Here is a 13707-nt window from a genome sequence, read left to right as displayed (position 1 = left end):
AATCCAGAGTAGTAGGGCAAAGGTACAGGACGGCAGGCAGGCAGAAAGGTCAAAACCGGGAAAATAAGAACTATAGCCAAGACAGGAGCAAGCGGAGGTTTGATGAACAAAACAAACTGGCAACAGACAAACAGAGAACACAGGTATAAATACACAAGGGATAATGGGGAAGATGGGCGACACCTGGAGGAGGGTGGAGACAATCACAAAGACAGGTGAAACAGATCAGGGTGTGACAAAGATAGCATGTCCGGTGAACAGGTCAGGGTTCCATAGCTGCAGGCAGTTGAACAGTTGAAACTGGAGCAGCAGCACGACCAGGTGGACTGGGGACAGCAAGGAGTCATCAGGCCAGGTAGTCCTGAGGCATGGTCCTAGGGCGCAGGTCCTCTGAGAAAAGAGAGAAAGATAGAAAGATAGAGAGAGAGCGAATTAGAGGGAGCATACTTAAATTCACACAGGACACCGGATAAGACAGGAGAAATACTCCAGATATAACAGACTGACCTTAGCCCCCCGACACATAAACTATTGCAGCATAAATACTGGAGGCTGAGACAGGAGGACACTGTGGCCCCGTCCGACGATACCCCCGGACAGGGCCAGCCAGCCAGACGAACCCAAGGGGGGGCACCAAACCGGACAGAAAGATCACGTCAGTGACTCAACCCACTCAAGTGACACACCCCTCCTAGGGACGGCATGGAAGAGCGCCAGTAAGCCAGTGACTCAGCCCCCGTAATAGGGTTAGAGGCAGAGAATCCCAGTGGAGAGAGGGGAACCGGCCAGGCAGAGACAGCAAGGGTTTCCACGTCATCTCCTGACGTCCTCAGACATGGACAGACGTTTAATACTGATTTGTATCACAGCTGACCTGGCTGGTTAACATTTGATCTAAACCTAAATGAATGACTATCAGTCCACAACATCATGTCTGTGTTGTTTTCCACTTTTCTTTTGTTCATTGATTAACTGCATGTAAATCGACTTGTACTGAATATGGAAGTTGGGAAATATAATTTAGGCAGTCAGTGTTGGGACATGTTGACTTGACACCTTAATTATTGCAACATCATTATTAAATGTATTGATGATTATTAACCTGCTTTCTTCTTCATTATTTGCCAATAAGGAATAATTATTACCCATGCTAAACGTATACTTGAACAGTATTAATTCGTTAAGCTAAGATAATAATGGCCAATCAGAAATGCCTACCATCTCCATGACTACTGCATTGACAGGTGATTGCAATTACAAGCCAAACCCATGCCTCAAAAGACCTCAAACACAACATCCATTTTAAATTTCGCCCTGTTTGCCGTTTGTTTTCCCTCTGTAGGAATAGAGTACATCCATCTCCAGAGAACTGTGAAAGTAGACGTGGATTCATCAGGTAAGATATGCAAAGAGAAGATGATGAGAGTTCCTTGCGAAACCCAAGTCTTAGACCTCAAACAGTTTAATTATTTTCTCAGCCGTTCTGTATGAATGTGTGTCTTAACCTGGCATTGTACAATTGGGAATTGTAAAGGTCTTAGCAGTAAATGTGGTCAAGGTATCCGAGACAATAGCCAGCCGACACATGCTCTTCTAAGAACTGTCTCTATGGTGTGTCCTTGATTTATCTTACTGCTCCTTGTCACTCCGTCATCCTTCATTGTGTTTCTTTCTCTCTCTCATTCATAGGATCTCATCTTTTAAAGTCAAATAGGTTTTGTCCCTCAAGGAGCTGAAGAGAGTTTGAGCAGGTTGGGCTATTAGAACTGTACCTAGAGTAATTGCCGACATTGCTGTAGCAATCATGGTTTTGTCATGCTGTGCTTTTCCAGATTGGTGCAGATTGTGTGAATTTTCCATATGACAGACAACATACGGACTACCCTAAACATCTGATTAACATTAAATGATGGGTTACATTTGTGCATTGAAGGTAGTAGATCATTCATTGTTTTCATTGATTTTATTATTTTGTCATCTGACTTTTATACAGTATACCATCCACAAGATGGCGGCAAAGTCTACCATATCAATCAGAGATTTGTAAAGTTGTTTGCTTATTTGTTAGTCGATTCCCTAGTTAAAATGTTATGCCTTTCTAATCCTGACAGATTTGGCCCTCCCTCATGTACCTCTTCAACGTGTTGATGATGCAGTTTGATGGTAAATACAATAATGCTAAGGTCATATAGAAAAATATTAAGTGGTGGGCAAAACCATGATGTAAGATAGAAGTTACATTGTAGGGCTAAGTAACAACATACCATAACGCTATTCATGTAACTGCCGTTTAGCGCTACTTAAAAATACTGAACTGAAAGGTTGTTGCAAAGTTTCTCTCAAACTGTGGGAAGTACCACTCATCATATATTCCTGCCTCCATCAGCCATAAATAAAACAGAGCCCACAACATAACCATTACTCAGAGTTCCCTGTATGTCAATATCAATTGTTTTCTCCCTTACAGAAGGCCTGCAAATGAGGCCATTTAAATGTTAGGCAGTGTTTTATAGTTTTATTGATCTCATCTTAAAACAGCTGCGTATTGGAAGATGGATGTCTTTTACATTTCGGAGGCACATTCAATAATATCAGTTTATTCCTGTCCTGCCCAGCCATCGAGTTATTATAATTAGGAATCAGAAGCAGAGAAGTAGTCATGTTGGCTGTTGTACCTATTAACCAGCTGTCATGGGTATCTGCACTGGATACCTCCGGTTGTTGTTAGGAAACCGACTTTGAGGGATTCAGTGTCACTATCAATGGTACAGGTACAGGATACATGCGTGTCATTAAACAATGTATAGGTACAGAATGGTATAAAAGTCTTTATGAATGGTATATTATATAGGTATAGAATTGTGCCGGAGAGTGCCTGTATGAATGGTAGATGGTCCGTAGAATGGTATACAAGTCTCCTTGTGAATGGTATAGGTACAGAAGGATATAGTGTCTCAATGAATGCCATACAGGTATAGAATGGTGTAGGAGATAGTGCTTGTGAATGGCGTAGGGATACAATGTCTTTTGTTTTTCTCAGTGATTAAACAGGCCTTAATGAAACCCACTCACTCCAGCACCTTTATACCACCTCCTGCCCTGGACAATCAATCCACCTGGCCTGCCCTTTTCCCTGACACACACTCTCAAAATAACACTGCTTAAATGTCACTCAACTATTGGCATTGAATTGGACAAAACAGGGCTCAGAGCAGAGACCGCAGGGCCAGCCGGTTATGAAATAAAGATTATGACAAAAAACGATTTTGTCTGTTCAAAATAATGATTGACTTATACATTCTTAGCAAAAAGGGTTCCAAAAGGGTTCTTTGGCTGTCCCCATAGGAGAACCCTTTTTGGTTCCAAGTAGAACCCTTTACACGGGCCTCCCGAGTGGCGCAGTGGTGCAAGGCATCACAGTTACTAGCTGTGCCACTAGAGATCCTGGTTTGAGTCCAGGCTCTGTCACAGCCGGCCGCGACCGGGAGACCCATGGGGCGGCGCACAATTTGCCCAGCGTCGTCCGGGTTAGGGGAGGGTTTGGCCGGCAGCGATGTCCTTGTCCCATCTCGCTATAGTGACTCCTGTGTCGGGCCGGACGCATGCACGCTAACACGGTCGCCAAGTCTACGGCGTTTCCCCCGACACATTAGTGTGGCTGGCTTCCGGGTTAGGCGGGCATTGTGTCAAGAAGCAGTGTGGCTTGGCAGGGTCGCGTTTCGGAGGACGCATGGCTCTCGACCTTCGCCTCTACCGAGTCCGTACGGGAGATGCAGCGACAAGACTGTAACTACCAATTGGATACCACGAAAAAGGGGTAAAAGTAAAAAAAAATTATAATAATAACCCTTTACACAGATGATTCTACATGGAACCCAAAAAGGGTTCTTCAAAGGGTCAGCCGAATAACCCTTTTAGGTTCCAGATGGCACCTTTTTTATATAGAGTATAAGCTCAGTGGTGGATGTGTTCTTGTATAAAGCCTAGATTACTACTCACTCTTCAGATTAACTAGTTTAATGCAGGGTTTCCTAATCTTGCAGAGGCCCGTTTCTGGGTGAACACAGACCTTGGCTGACTAGACGGGAGGGAGCCTCCCTCTGTAAGACTTCACACCAGAGAAGTATGGCACCTTCTAGTCTAGAAATATCGATGTTGGTCGAGACTCATCCATCCATCATATGGTATGGCCTCCTCGTGTTCCAGGAGATATTTGTCAGGTGGACAGTTGTTGCCATGGCGGTACAGCCCCTGTACTGTGGACAGTTGCTACCATGCAGGTGCAGTCCCCTGTACTGTGGACAGTTGCTACCATACAGGTGCAGTCCCCTGTACTGTGGACAGTTGCTACCATACAGGTGCAGTCCCCTGTACTGTGGACAGTTGCTACCATGCAGGTGCAGTCCCCTGTACTGTGGACAGTTGCTACCATACAGGTGCAGTCCCCTGTACTGTGGACAGTTGCTACCATGCAGGTGCAGTCCCCTGTACTGTGGACAGTTGCTACCATGCAGGTGCAGTCCCCTGTACTGTGGACAGTTGCTACCATGCAGGTGCAGTCCCCTGTACTGTGGACAGTTGCTACCATGCAGGTGCAGTCCCCTGTACTGTGGACAGTTGCTACCATGCAGGTGCAGTCCCCTGTACTGTGGACAGTTGCTACCATGCAGGTGCAGTCCCCTGTACTGTGGACAGTTGCTACCATGCAGGTGCAGTCCCCTGTACTGTGGACAGTTGCTACCATGCAGGTGCAGTCCCCTGTACTGTGGACAGTTGCTACCATACAGGTGCAGTCCCCTGTACTGTGGACAGTTGCTACCATGCAGGTGCAGTCCCCTGTACTGTGGACAGTTGCTACCATGCAGGTGCAGTCCCCTGTACTGTGGACAGTTGCTACCATACAGGTGCAGTCCCCTGTACTGTGGACAGTTGCTACCATGCAGGTGCAGTCCCCTGTACTGTGGACAGTTGCTACCATGCAGGTGCAGTCCCCTGTACTGTGGACAGTTGCCACCATACAGGTGCAGTCCCCTGTACTGTGGACAGTTGCTACCATGCAGGTGCAGTCCCCTGTACTGTGGGCTTTGGTCAAGAGGGTAATAGATAACTTTCCCATGAAGCTGTCTGCCATGAGAGAGGCCTTCAAGGTGAATACTTCAATAGTAGCTACATGCATGTCTCTAGTCGTTACTGGTATACTGCTAATATAGGTATCGTAATAGTTCCAACATGCCATCTCATTTCCTTCTCTGTCCCATAGACCCTCCTGAGCAACAAGAAGTTCATTAACTTCCTCCATGACTGGCGCAATGCAACTGGGTGGATAGGCAATTGCTGGCAACAAGGTAGATATAACCTCTGACCTGTAGTGGTCTCAATACCTGACCTGTACTGGGCTCCCAAGTGGCGCAGCGTTCTAAGGCACTGCATCTCAGCGCTAGAGGCATCACTACAGACCCTGGTTCGATCCCGGGCTGTATCACAACCGGCCGTGATTGGGAGTCCCATAGGGCGGCGTACAATTGGCCCAGCGTCATCCGGGTTAGGGTTTGGCTGGGGTAGGCCGTCATTGTAAATAGGAATTAGTTCTTAACTGACTTGCCTAGTTAAATAAAGGTAAAAAAAATGTATAATTAAACTTGAAGGGTAACAACATACTGTACACTTAAGGCTTTATTCAATCCCTAGTGCTGAAGAGCCGCTTTATAGCGCGATTGACAATTAAAGGCAATGTTCCCGCGGAGACGGCATTTAATACAAATGACCTTTACATTGAGCAAGATGAACCTGTAAAGCTTCAGTGATACGGATTGAATAGAGCCTTCATGCTGACTTTGTTATGAATTACTGTCTCTCTTGCTTCCCCTGAAACAGAACAGGAGAGATTTCTACTCCCTATATGAATAGCTGCTGAAGTAAGCCAGGGATTAAACAAATCCTACCTCAATCGCCCAGGAGTTGGCCGACCGTGGAGTAACTTCACCACATTTCTTCGTCTATTTACTGTATATTCAGTGTGTACATATGAATACCATATTGCGCAGTAGTCCCAAACGAACAGGTGTAAATTGACTGAATGACGCCTTACAGATCCAACATTTCAACTTTGCGGACGTCACCATCACCATGCATTGGGACAGAGGTTCATTGCAGATGTCGCTAAATGTTGAAGTCAGCCCTGGTCAACTCAACACCTTCACACTCGACAAGTACACAGTGGATCTCTATTGCCTGCCCCCCAATAAAGTTTCAATTAGTCTCATTCAACAACCCATAGATTTTCAAGATGGTAAAGATTTAAAACACACCCCCAAAACTCACCCAAACTGTAATTAGGCCATCCCATTGAGATAAGGTGAAAGTCTTGCAACCCCCTCAACAGCACTCCTCTCTCCTCCCTCTGTTTCACCCTCTCTTCCCATTCAACCTTTACTTTAGAAATAAATATTCATTCATGTACTTGACTGTATGCGTCTGCATTCATTTAGTCTCGTGAAGAGATCGACGTAACCATAAATGGTACCATAGAATCTGTGGGGAAAGAATTGGATGCGTGGAATAATGAGCAGCAGGGCATTTGGCCTGTAACTTGCAAAGAGAGGTGGAGATCCTCGTTCCGGTTCAGCTCCACATTCTAGCTCTTAATCCCTTCTCTTAACATGTAAAGACCCAGAATTTAATCGAGCAGCTGACCAATTACGCAGGTTTTTAGTTCTGGGTTAACCGAGATTACCATTCAATTCCTCAACATTTTCCAAGGATTAATTGTGTTACACATAAACCAAACCGCACACACATACAGAGTTCTTCAATCTTTATCAGCATAATGACTTAGTGAATGACAGTGTCATCGGATGTGGCATTCCACCCTGCACTGACTGTGTTGATGCTCTAATCGTTCTCATGACCTGCCACTCACGGTGGTTCTGATAGCGTGGGCACACACACACACACCTGCCTCAATTACCCTGGTATTACTGCTGCTCTCCCCATTATTGAGCTGGCTTCTTAATTATCCCTAACTCGTTAGCATGCAGCCGCACGCTCCTGAGGAACGCAGCGAGAGGACGCTGGCCTTTTTAATTAAAGTGGAGTAGTTGTTTTTTACGTGAGAGATAAACGTGTTATTGGCAATTACGCAAAATGAATTTTAAAAAAGTGGTACAGGATGGGACATAATGCTTCTGATTGGTGGACAGGGATGGATGAGAGATATGTTTTTGGATGTCTGTCATACAGTATAGTCTGGCTATGTGGCTTTACATTATGATTCAAGGCTTAGTTTTTGTTAGTTGGTGACTACTGTGACTTCAACTGTGAGAGAAATAGTTATTTTCAATGTTGGCACTTCACAGATTAAGGAAGTCTTATTCCATTCATCCAAACAAACAAGTCATGATTTCGTTGTCAAACCAAGATTAGCATTTTGCCCTATTGTAAGCACTCTGCCACCAAAATCTATTTTCCAACACTGTTACTCAATCAAATGCAAAGGCAATCTTATTTTCCAGGAGAAGATAAGACAGCTGCCATGCTTGAGAGGGGTAGGCAAAGATTAGAGAGTCAATTAGGAGAGCGCATTATACCCAAACCACCACATGAGGGGAATGCACTGGTCTACACTGAGTGCAGTGGAGGCTGCTGAGGGGAGGATGGCTCATAATAATGGCTGGAACGGAGCAAATGGAATGGCATCAAACACATGGAAAATGTTTGATGTATTTGCTACCATTCCACTTATTACGCTCCAGCCATTACCCCAAACCCATCCTCCCCAATTAAGGTGCCACCAAACTCCTGTGACTAAGTGTACAAAACATTAAGAATGCTTTCCTTGACATAGACTGACCAGGTGAATCCAGGTGAAAGCTATGATCCCTTATTGATGTCACTCGTTAAATGCACTTCAATCAGTGTGGATGAAGGGGAGGAGACAGGTTAAAGGAGGATTTTTAAGCCTTGAGACAATTGAGACATGGATTGTGTATGTGTGACATTCAGAGGGTGAATGGGCAAGGCAAAAGATTTATGTGCCTTTGAACGGGGTATGGTAGTAAGTGCCAGGCGCACCGGTTTGTGTAAAGAACTACAACGCTGCTGGGTCTTTACTGCTCAACAGTTTCCCGTGTGTATCAAGAATGGTTCACCACCCAAAGGACATCCAGCCAACTTGACACAACTGTGGGAAGCATTGGAGTCAACATGGGCCAGCATCCCTGTGGAACGCTTTTGACACCTTGTACAGTCCATGCCCAGATGAAATGAGGCTGTGCTGAGGGCAAAGGCGGAGGGGGGCCAACTCAATATTAGGAAGGTGTTCTTAATGTTTAGTGCACTGTGTGTTTTGTCCCGTGTCCCGCGTTTCATTGTTAATGACACATAAATATGCGGGTGAGTAATTTTCTGCGCAGACCTCAATGACTTCTCTATGGGACTCCATTTTGATGAAGTCTTTTGATATTCACATGAAAGAGCTGGAATGAAAAAAAATAACACAAGTATTCTGTACATAGACACAGTGAGTCGATAAATATTTTAATAGAGCCCGTATCCCTTGCCCCCTTAGCTCCGAATTAATACCAGCTTTAAACTTGAAGGCGATGTGATGCTGGGGAGGGGTGATTGACAGCTTAGGCCTTGAAAAACACATCTATTGATATGTGGTGTGTGTGTGAGAGAGAAAGATAGAACTTGCATGTTTAAACTCTCAGACCAGAACGGTATATGATCTTTAAATGACAACCAGCAGAGGACACTGTTGTGCTATACCAAGTGACTATCCCCTCCACAGCCACGGCCACACATATTTGAATTCTGATGTAAATTGAGACTATGGATAATTCTGATCATGATGTTTAATTTGGTTTCCTTCAAAACTACAATTACATCAGACATTACAGTTAATGTAATGAGTTAAATCAACGTTATATTTCACATCAGGGGTGATCAGGTATTCTACCAACCATTGAAGAGGTCTGTGAGTGTGTAAGGGTGTTAAAAGGGGGCTTATCCCCTCTGTTGTAGTTTTATGTCCCTATATTAAAAATAGCAAAAAAGTTCAAATGATCTTCGCTGTGCTGTGCCAGCTCAATGGACAGGGCGCGCAAAGGTGTGTAGGTGGGCTATGGAAAGGTGTGTAGGTGGGCTATGGAAAGGTGTGTAGGTGGGCTATGGAAAGGTGTGTAGGTGGGCTATGGAAAGGTGTGTAGGTGGGCTATGGAAAGGTGTGTAGGTGGGCTATGGAAAGGTGTGTAGGTGGGCTATGGAAAGCCACTGGGCGGGAAGAAAATGCTTCTCATCTCTCATCTCTGTGGTAGGCTAAGTGAATAACGTGATATGCCTCCGCCTGTAATATTTGATTTTGATTCGTAAGGGCGGGGTCAAGTTTACCGTCGAAGCTGCTTCACTCAACTGTGCCTCATGCTCCACCACTACAGAGTTTAGTTAGCTTCTTAGCTAGCCGTACAAAGTGTCAGTGTTATTAGCCTTAGCCGATTTAGCTATCTCAAACCAGCTAATGTGTCACAATGGCTATCAGAAATTGGCTTCAAAAAGTACCCAAACAAAGCCAAAGGAGAAGGAGAGCGATGAGCAGCAGCAGCATCAAGCAGCAATGAATCTACCGAGCTCCAGCTAGCTCCGCATGCAGAGCCTACCCACCTTTCCATAAGCCCCACCAGGATAATGGCTCCTCAGCCCCCTCCACCTCAGACGGTTCCTGATGATCTTGGAACAGAGGAGCCAGCCCAGGTTAGCCTTGAATCCTACCCTAGACGCAGGTTTTCTGTCCAAAAACGTTCATTTAATAACAACTGCTTAATAGGAAGAGAGTGGCTGGAATACTCGGTTACTGCAGATGCGGCATTTTCTTTCCCCATGTCGGAAGTTCTGTGTTGGGTCCAATGCTAACGCAGACAAGGCCTTCACCAAAGGCGGGTATTCTAGCTGGAAGCATGCTATTGATAGTCCCAAAGGATTCACCACCACCAGATCCAAGCAAAGGATGACATTATGTACAGTAAGTACAAATCTCCAACAATACATGGTGGACAGTAGAGTGGGCCAGCAGGACAGAGAAGAGACTGAGTTTAAAATACTGTTCTTCAGCATGTTGGATGCTGTCATTGGTGAAATGGCAGAATGATTCAATGAACACAACAGCCAACTGGTGGAGGCCATGTGTGCCCTTGACCCAGAGAGCCATGACTTTATAGATGTGGAAAAGGTGAAACCACTGCTGGATTTAAGCAAAACAGATTTGGTGGAAGCTGAGTTGTGTCGCTCACCAGTTTTTGCAGACTGAAATCGCCCACTCTGGCTCCAATGTGGACAAATGGACCCTACTTGATATCCTGCAACAATTCTCTGGGCCGCTCTCCACTATGCTGACCGTGCTTACTGCACTGAAACATGAACTGACTTTTGAAGTGTTCACAACTACATGCAAGAACTCATTTTCCATTTTGAGAAATGTCTTCAGTCAGCACGGAAGAAGCATGCTACACCTGAGGAAAGCTCAACTAAGAGGATCTTACAAGAAGATTTTGGGGAGAATGGAATTATCGATTACTAAGGAAGTTTCACAGAGCATCAAGGAGGTTGCAACTCTTTGAAAAGTTAAGATTGAAACAATATAGCTGGTTGGTTTTTATAAAAATCTTGCTTAGTGTGTAGGGCAATGTCCATGGTGCTGATAGAAGGCAGCAGAGATTTCATGCCATTAAACCTGTTACTACTTGTGATATAAGCAGAATTAAATATAATTCCAATGTAAGAATGACGCCTGCGGGCATAGCTACATAGCTCGATTCATCATAGAAATAGATACATTCCATAATGGTTTTCTTGTTAGCCTATTGGTTATCATTGCTGTAAATGGAACTGTACATATTGGAAACGTGTTTATGGTAAACTAAATGGATAAAGTGGGTAGAAAATCATTCACAGAAGTGTATTGTGCCATGTCACAATATGTTGCTGAACTCATGCACGCGCGGCATGATTTGCCATGTTTGAAGCAGGCCTTTATAGAGTGGTGAAGAGGAGTCTACTGTGTCCGGAAGCAACTTCAGCCTTCATTTTCTGGATTCAGGTTCACTCAAACATCGTTTTAAGCTTTGTTTTTTCTCTTGACCGTTAGAGGATTTCGGGATTGTTTATATATTAGCTCTCCTTAAATATTTGTAGTCTGATGTATTAGTTTCAGTCTCAGAATTGTTTAATCAAACTGATATCAGGGCATAAAAACTACAATCGTTGTCCTGAATTAGGCTAGTGCGCATGTTTGCCCAGCTATGCTCGGAGTTTGTTTTCCCTGGCTAAACTAGCTGAACTATGCACGTTTTTGTCCTCATTGCCAAACTTCATAAATACTGCAACCTCAACATCAAAACTCCTTTGCTAGTTATACAAACATGTAACTAAGAAATTTACTGGAAAGAAACTTAAATGATTTATTGTTTTGTTGAATAGTCATAGCGCCAACGTGTTATCTTCCGTGTCGTAAGGATACATTGCTACTTAACGCGGATCCAAGATCAGTTTTGAGATAACCTTATGCAAATGACTCCAGTGTAACTGGACGTTTCTGACTGGTCTTGGAACTGTGACAACAGGCAGCCTCTCCCCACTTGGCTCGATGGGATATATAGTGATTTTGCCAACACAGCCAGATATGTACAGTACACAGCCTTTTACCCTTTTAACTGACTATCGTAGTTGTTGATTAAATCTGACTTTTTTGGTATAATGAGTAATGCTGGAATGTCACAAATGAATTGAAACGAGAAAACCTGAGAAAATAGCAACTCTGTTATGGGTGTGCCTCTGGCTCGTCATTTAACATTCAAACAAACTCTACAGAGTGCCAATGGATACAATGATTGGTTAAATGACTTCCGGACACAAAGGGTTCGCGGAGCTCCTCTTCCTCCTCACTACTCTATAGGCCTATTTATTTGACAAGACAGCTGTGCATGGCTGCATCTCACTGTAGTAGACTGTAGGCAATATTTTGATCATTTTGGATCTTCATTCGCCTTTTGTTTAGTGTTTGTTTACTGTTCATGTAACCAGCCTACATATACACTTGAAGTGGGAAGTTTACATACACTTTAGCCAAATACATTTAACCTCAGTTTTTCACAATTCCTGAAATGTAATCCTTGTAAAAAATCCCTGTCTTAGGTCAGTTAGGATCACCACTTTATTTTAAGAATGTGAAATGTCAGAATAATAGCAGAGTGATTTATTTCAGCTTTTATTTCTTTCATCACATCCCCAGTGGGTCAGAAGTTTACATACGCTCAATTAATATTCGGTAGCATTGCCTTTAAATTGTTTAACTTGGGTCATACGTTTTGGGTAGCCTTCCACAAGCTTCCCACAATAAGTTGGGTGAATTTTGGCCCATTCCTCCTGACAGAACTGGTGTAACTGAGTCAGGTTTGTAGACCTTGCTCGCACACACTTTCAGTTCTGCCCACAAATTGTCTATAGGATTGAGGTCAGGGCTTTGTGATGGCCACTCCAATACTTGACTTTGTTGTCCTTAAGCCATTTTGCCACAACTTTGGAAGTATGCTTGGGGTCATTGTCCATTTAGAAGACCCATTTGCAACCAAGCTTCAACTTCCTGACTGATGTCTTGAGATGTTGCTTCAATATATCCACATCATATTCCTTCTCATGATGCCATCTATTTTGTGAAGTGCCCCAGTCCCTCCTGCAGCAAAGCACCCCCACAACATGATGCTGCCACCCCCGTGCTTCATGGCTGGGATGGTGTTCTTTGGCTTGCAAGCCTCCCCCTTTTTCTGCCAAACATGATGGTCATTATGGCCAAACAGTTCTATTTTTGTTTCATCAGACTAGAGGACATTTCTCCAAAAAGTACGATCTTTGTCCCCATGTGCAGTTGCAAACCGTAGTCTGGCATTTTTATGGAGGTTTTGGAGCAGTGGCTTCTTCCTTGCTGAGCAGCCTTTCAGGTTATGTCGATATAGGACTCGTTTTACTGTGGATGTAGATATTTTTGTACCCGTTTCCTCCAGCATCTTCACAAGGTCCTTTGCTGTTGTTCTGGGATTGATTTGCACTTTTCGCACCAAAGTACGTTCATCTCTAGGAGACCGTACGCGTCTCCTTACTGACCGGTATGGCAGCTGCGTGGTTCCATGGTGTTTATGCTTGCGTACTATTGTTTGTACAGATGAACGTGATACCTTCAGGCATTTGGAAATTGCTCCCAAGGATGAACCAGACTTGTGGAGGTCTACAATCTTTTTTCTGAGGTCTTGGCTGATTTCTTTTGATTTTCCCATGATGTCAAGCAAAGAGGCAATGAGTTTGAAGGTAGGCCTTGAAATACATGCACAGGTACACCTCCAATTGACTCAAATTATGTCAATTAGCCTATCAGAAGCTGCTAAAACCATTACATAATTTTCTGGAATTTTACAAGCTGTTTAAAGGCACAGTCAACTTAGTGTATGTAAACTTCTGACCCACTGGAATTGTGATACAGTGAATTATAAGTTAAATAATCTGTCTGTAAACAATTGTTGGAAAAATGACTTGTGTCATGCACAAAGTAGATGTCCTTACCAACACAATAGTTTGTTAACAAGAAATTTGGAGTGAAAAACGAGTTTTAATGACTCCAACCTAAGTGTATGTTAACTTCCGACTTCAACTGTAGATTGTGTC

At 43.9% G+C, this 13707-nt stretch overlaps 2 long non-coding RNA genes across 3 annotated transcripts in view; one reads left to right on the top strand and one right to left on the bottom strand.

The window, feature by feature from the left end:
- Positions 1–350: 350 nt before the first annotated feature.
- LOC115156807 (uncharacterized) overlaps positions 351–13707 on the bottom strand; it is a 32229-nt gene continuing 18872 nt past the window's right edge. Inside the window, exon 3 of the long non-coding RNA XR_003868327.1 lies at positions 351–390. This is a non-coding gene — a long non-coding RNA (uncharacterized LOC115156807). The remainder of the gene's footprint in view (positions 391–13707) is intronic.
- LOC115156806 (uncharacterized) lies at positions 1321–6153 on the top strand. 2 transcript variants are annotated; one of them, XR_003868326.1, is made up of 7 exons: positions 1321–1396; positions 1690–1751; positions 1833–1933; positions 2112–2163; positions 4044–4102; positions 5261–5345; positions 5875–6153. It is a non-coding gene; the product is annotated as an uncharacterized LOC115156806 (long non-coding RNA). The 2 variants fall into 2 exon arrangements; XR_003868325.1 differs by having other exon boundaries at positions 4044–4123.

The sequence above is a fragment of the Salmo trutta genome, chromosome 21, assembly GCF_901001165.1.
Source record: "Salmo trutta chromosome 21, fSalTru1.1, whole genome shotgun sequence".
In the NCBI taxonomy this organism is placed as follows: Eukaryota; Metazoa; Chordata; class Actinopteri; order Salmoniformes; family Salmonidae; genus Salmo; species Salmo trutta.
This window is presented reverse-complemented; position numbering and strand designations above follow the sequence as displayed.